The following is a 6,810-nucleotide window of genomic DNA, read 5'->3' as shown; positions in this document are numbered from 1 at the left end:
TTCACAAACTCCTGCCACCTCCCCTAGTCCAAACTAACACTGAAGACCCCACACCTTCACAAACTCCTCCCACCTCCCCTAGTCCAAACTAACACTGAAGACCCCACACCTTCACAAACTCCTCCAACGTCCCCTAGTCCAAAATAACACTGAAGACCCCACACCTTCACAAACTCCTCCCACCTCCCCTAGTCCAAACTAACACTGAAGACCCCACACCTTCACAAACTCCTCCCACCTCCCCTAGTCCAAACTAACACTGAAGACCCCACACCTTCACAAACTCCTCCCACCTCCCCTAGTCCAAACTAACACTGAAGACCCCACACCTTCACAAACTCCTTCAATCTCCCCTAGTCCAAAATAACACTGAAGACCCCACACCTTCACAAACTCCTCCAAACTCCCCTAGTCCAAAATAACACTGAAGACCCCACACCTTCACAAACTCCTCCAAACTCCCCTAGTCCAAAATAACACTGAAGACTTCACTCTGCTTCCCTCACCTCTTCCTCACAAACCTGCCCCACCCCACCCCATACCCCCCTCCTCTCCCCCTCCCCCTCCCCAACCCAATTCCAGACTAAAGACAAGTGCTATCTGAAGAGTCCATTGTCTCATGTTTCACACACTGTGCAGAATGCAGAACTCTCCATCAGGCTAGCTGTAGAACACTGGTCCCATCCAGACTATGTCGCCATGTTAAATGTGCAACCAGAGGGGGGGAGAGAGACACAGCGTAGCCTAGTGGTGAGAGCGTTGGACTAGTAACCGAAAGGTTGCAAGATCGAGTCCCCCGAGCTGACAAGGTACAAATCAGTCGTTCTGCCCCTGAACAAGGCAGTTAACCCACTGTTCCTAGGCCGTCATTGAAAATACGAATTTGTTCTTAACTGACTTCCCTAGTTAAATAAAGGTAAAATAAAATGTAAAAAATAAAATGAAACATACAAAGCTGTCCCTTGCCCTCCATTTGGTAAATCTGACCATAATTCTATCCTCCTGATTTCTGCTTACAAGCAAAAATTAAAGCAGGAAGCACCAGTGACTCGATCAATAAAAAAGTGGTCAGGTGAAGCAGATGCTAAGCTACAGGACTGGTTTGCTAGCACGGACTGGAATATGTTCCGGGATTCCTCCAATGGCATTGAGGAGTACACCACATCAGTCATTGGCTTCATTAATAAGTGCATTGATGACGTCGTTACCGTACGTACATACCCCAACCAGAAGCCATGGATTACAGGCATCATCCGCACTGAGCTAAAGGCTAGAGCTGCTGCTTTCAAGGAGCGGGACTCTAACCCGGAAGCTTATAAGATATACCGCTATGCCCTCCGACGAACCATCAAACAGGCAAAGCATCAATACAGGACTAAGATTGAATCGTACTACACCGGCTCTGATGCTCGTCGGATGTGGCAGGGCTTGCAAACCATTACAGTCTACAAAGGGAAGCACAGCCGAGAGCTGACCAGTGACACAAGGCTACCAGACGAGCTAAACTACTCTATGCACGCTTCAAGGCAAGTAACACTGAAACATGCATGAGAGCACCAGCTGTTCCGGAAGACTGTGTGATCACGCTCTCCGCAGCCGATGTAAGACCTTTAAACAGATCAACATTCACAAGGCCGCAGGGCCAGACGGATTACCAGAACGTGTGCTGCGAGCATGCGCTGACCAACTGGCAATTGTCTTCACTGACATTTTCAACCTCTCCCTGTCCGAGTCTGTGATACCAACATGTTTTAAGCAGACCACCATAGTCCTTGTGCCCAAGAACACTAAGGTAACCTGCCTAAATGACTACCGACCCGTAGCACTCACGTCTGCAGCAATGAAGTGCTTTGAAAGGCTGGTAATGGCTCACATCAACACCATTATCCCAGAAACCCTAGACCCACTCCAATTTGCATACCGCCCCAACAGATCCAGATGACGCAATCCCTATTGCACTCCACACTGCCCTTTCCCACCTGGACAAAAGGAACACCTATGTGAGAATGATATTCATTGACTACAGCTCAGCGTTCAACACCATAGTGCTCTCAAAGCGCATCAATAAGCTAAGCAGGTTGAGAGCTTCAAGTTCCTTGGTGTCCACATCACCAACAACTAACATGGTCCAAGCACTTCAAGACAGTCGTGAAGAGGGCACTACAAAACATTTTCCCCCTCAGGAGACTGAAAAGATTTGGCATGGGTCCTCAGATCCTCAAAAGGTTCTATAGCTGCACCATCGAGAGCATCCTGACGGGTTGCATCACTGCCTGGTATGGCAACTGCTCGGCCTCCGACCGCAAGGCGCTACAGAGGGTAGTGTGTACGGCCCAGTACATCACTGGGGCCAAGCTTCCTGCCATCCAGGACTTCTATACCAGGCGGTGTCAGAGGAAGGCTCTAAAAATTGTCAGACTCCAGCCACCCAAGTCATAGACTGTTCTCTCTGCTACCACACGGCAAGTGGTACCGGAGCACCAAGTCTAGGTCCAAGAGGCTTCTAAACAGCTTCTACCCCCAAGCCATAAGACTCCTGAACATCTAACCAAATGGCTACCCAGACTATTTTCATTGCCCTCCTCTCTTTTACACCACTGCTACTCTCTTGTTATCTATGCATAGTCACTTTAATAACTCTACCTACATGTACATATTACCTCAACTAACCGGTGACCCCTCACATTGACTCTGTACCGGTACCTCCCTGTATATAGTCTCACTATTGTTATTTTACTGCTGCTCTTTAATTACTTGTTACTTTTATTTATTTGTCATGTTTTTTTTAATTGCAATGTTGGTTAGGGACTTGTAAGTAAGCATTAGCATGTGACTATTTCAATTTGATTTGACTGCTGGCTGCTATTGTCTTCTATGGTGGCTAGGGTTAGGAGAAGACCACACACACACACACACACACACACACACACACACACACACACACACACACACTGTCTGTAACACACATACACGCTGTCTTAATAGGACTGGGCCAGTCTGTCAGACATTTAACCAGACAGGCAGGCCAGTGCATGACCAGGAAGCCTCTCTATGGTGTGTGAGTGTGTTTAGAGAGAAACTTGGTAGTCTCAGTCAGTATTTAGACCAGCACTGCATCCAGTGTAATTCTAACCCCCCCTAGCCTAACATGCTTGATTTTGCTGATTGCGATTATGACATTTTTGCATGGCAATATGTGACGATTTTGTCAAATTTGTCACAAATTCTCAGACCGAGGGATCAAGTCTGTTGCCTTGTGGCTTGACTGAACCATATTATTTCTTTAAAATCCCTACATTACAGGACTGGAACTTCTGACAACCATACTGTTGACCAGGATTAAAGGACTGGAGGAGACGTTGACAAGGGATTAATCGTTAGATGACTAGTAGCTACAGGTTTAGGAGCTTGTGTTAGGAGGAGTGTTTTGTTACAGAGTCTGAAGTCATTAGCTAGTAGCTACAGGTTTAGGAGCTTGTGTTAGGAGGAGTGTTTTGTTACAGAGTCTGAAGTCATTAGCTAGTAGCTACAGGTTTAGGAGCTTGTGTTAGGAGGATTGTTTTGTTACGAGTCTGAAGTCATTAGCTACAGGTTTAGGAGCTTGTGTTAGGAGGAGTGTTTTGTTACAGAGTCTGAAGTCATTAGCTAGAGGTTTAGGAGCTTGTGTTAGGAGGAGTGTTTTGTTACAGAGTCTGAAGTCATTAGCTAGTAGCTACAGGTTTAGGAGCTTGTGTTAGGAGGAGTGTTTTGTTACAGAGTCTGAAGTCATTAGCTAGTAGCTACAGGTTTAGGAGCTTGTGTTAGGAGGAGTGTTTTGTTACAGAGTCTGAAGTCATTAGCTAGTAGCTACAGGTTTAGGAGCTTGTGTTAGGAGGAGTGTTTTGTTACGAGTCTGAAGTCATTAGCTACAGGTTTAGGAGCTTGTGTTAGGAGGAGTGTTTTGTTACAGAGTCTGAAGTCAGTAGCTAGTAGCTACAGGTTTAGGAGCTTGTGTTAGGAGGATTGTTTTGTTACAGAGTCTGAAGTCATTAGCTAGTAGCTACAGGTTTAGGAGCTTGTGTTAGGAGGAGTGTTTTGTTACAGAGTCTGAAGTCATTAGCTAGTAGCTACAGGTTTAGGAGCTTGTGTTAGGAGGAGTGTTTTGTTACAGAGTCTGAAGTCATTAGCTAGTAGCTACAGGTTTAGGAGCTTGTGTTAGGAGGAGTGTTTTGTTTTACGAGTCTGAAGTCATTAGCTAGTAGCTACAGGTTTAGGAGCTTGTGTTAGGAGGAGTGTTTTGTTACAGAGTCTGAAGTCATTAGCTAGTAGCTACAGGTTTAGGAGCTTGTGTTAGGAGCAGTGTTTTGTTACATTTACATTTACATTTAAGTCATTTAGCAGACGCTCTTATCCAGAGCGACTTACAAATTGGAAAAGAATGATTGCTGTTGTAACAGTGTAGGTTCCGTCCCTCTCTTCGCCCCAACCTGGGCTCGAACCAGGGACCCTTGCACACATCAACAACTGACACTCACGAAGCATCATTAGCTAGTAGCTACAGGTTTAGAATTGTTATTGTTTGAACTTGACATGGACTGAAATAGTAATGGTATTCATTTTGGGTGATGGTACCATTTTTATTTAGGCACAGGAACTCTCTTTTTAATACATTTTGAGCTAATATTCTATTAAGTGGAACAAGAACTCCAAGCAGTAGAATATTTTTTGAGGTGCCGGTACTCGTGAGCTTATGCCCAAGTCAAGTACTGGTAGTGACTACAGGTTTAGAAGGGTTTTTACACTAGAGCAGGTCAGGACATTTCCAAGGAAGAGGTGTGTCTCAACAACAACAGAAGAGGTGTGTGTGTGTGTGTGTGTGTGTGTGTGTGTGTGTGTGTGTGTGTGTGTGTGTGTGTCTCGGCAGCCCAGGTTTCATAGGTTTCAAATGAAACGGGCCCCAGCTTTCCCCACTGACTGTGTGGTGTGCCCACAGCAGCCTTAAGCCTAGACCAGGAGGGGGTGGGGACAACCATGATGACCACAGGGAAGGTTGGAATGAGTGGGGCTTGGATTTGGCTGCCATAGCAACGTAGTAATACCAGGGTCTACAGCCCACTAGGAGCCTGGCAGCAGGAGGTACATTAGTTCTGTAATACCCTCACTGACCTACCTCATACTGCTAGTTAAACTACCCTCACTGACCTACCTCATACTGCTAGTTAAACTACCCTCACTGACCTCATACTGCTAGTTAAACTACCCTCACTGACCTCATACTGTTAGTTAAACTACCCTCACTGACCTACCTCATACTGCTAGTTAAACTACCCTCACTGACCTACCTCATACTGCTAGTTGAACTACCCTCACTGACCTCATACTGCTAGTTAAACTACCCACACTGACCTCATAATGCTAGTTAAACTACCCACACTGACCTCATACTGCTAGTTAAACTACCCACACTGACCTCATACTGCTAGTTAAACTACCCACACTGACCTCATACTGCTAGTTAAACTACCCACACTGACCTCATGCTGCTAGTTAAACTACCCTCACTGACCTCATACTGCTAGTTGAACTACCCTCACTGACCTACCTCATACTGCTAGTTAAACTACCCACACTGACTTCATACTGCTAGTTAAACTACCCTCACTGACCTCATATTGCTAGTTAAACTACCCTCACTGACCTACCTCATACTGCTAGTTAAACTACCCTCACTGACCTCATACTGCTAGTTAAACTACCCTCACTGACCTCATACTGCTAGTTGAACTACCCTCACTGACCTCATACTGCTAGTTGAACTACCCTCACTGACCTCATACTGCTAGTTAAACTACCCTCACTGACCTCATACTGCTAGTTAAACTACCCACACTGACCTCATACTGCTAGTTAAACTACCCTCACTGACCTCCCTCATACTGCTAGTTAAACTACCATCACTGACCTCATACTGCTAGTTAAACTACCCTCACTGACCTACCTCATACTGCTAGTTAAACTACCCTCACTGACCTACCTCATACTGCTAGTTAAACTACCCTCACTGACCTACCTCATACTGCTAGTTAAACTACCCTCACTGACCTCATACTGCTAGTTAAACTACCCTCACTGACCTCATACTGCTAGTTAAACTACCCTCACTGACCTCATACTGCTAGTTAAACTACCCACACTGACCTCATACTGCTAGTTAAACTACCCTCACTGACCTCCCTCATACTGCTAGTTAAACTACCCTCACTGACCTCCCTCATACTGCTAGTTAAACTACCCTCACTGACCTCATACTGCAAGTTAAACTACCCTCACTGACCTCATGCTGCTAGTTAAACTACCCTCACTGACCTCATGCTGCTAGTTAAACTACCCTCACTGACCTCATACTGCTAGTTAAACTACCCTCACTGACCTCATACTGCTAGTTAAACTACCCTCACTGACCTACCTCATACTGCTAGTTGAACTACCCTCACTGACCTACCTCATACTGCTAGTTGAACTACCCTCACTGACCTCATACTGCTAGTTAAACTACCCTCACTGACCTCATACTGCTAGTTAAACTACCCACACTGACCTCATACTGCTAGTTAAACTACCCTCACTGACCTCATACTGCTAGTTGAACTACCCACACTGACCTACCTCATACTGCTAGTTAAACTACCCTCACTGACCTCATACTGCTAGTTAAACTACCCTCACTGACCTCATACTGCTAGTTAAACTACCCTCACTGACCTCATACTGCTAGTTGAACTACCCTCACTGACCTCATACTGCTAGTTGAACTACCCTCACTGACCTCAT

The 6,810-nt window shown here is 45.6% G+C and overlaps 1 long non-coding RNA gene across 1 annotated transcript; it reads left to right on the top strand.

Moving 5' to 3' along the window:
- The first annotated feature begins 3,142 nt into the window (after positions 1–3,142).
- Positions 3,143–3,876, top strand: LOC115149984 (uncharacterized). Its single transcript, XR_003867024.1, has 2 exons — positions 3,143–3,532; positions 3,652–3,876. It is a non-coding gene; the product is annotated as an uncharacterized LOC115149984 (long non-coding RNA).
- Positions 3,877–6,810: the final 2,934 nt, after the last annotated feature.

Source organism: Salmo trutta, chromosome 16, assembly GCF_901001165.1.
Source record: "Salmo trutta chromosome 16, fSalTru1.1, whole genome shotgun sequence".
Classification (NCBI taxonomy): Eukaryota; Metazoa; Chordata; class Actinopteri; order Salmoniformes; family Salmonidae; genus Salmo; species Salmo trutta.
This window is presented reverse-complemented; position numbering and strand designations above follow the sequence as displayed.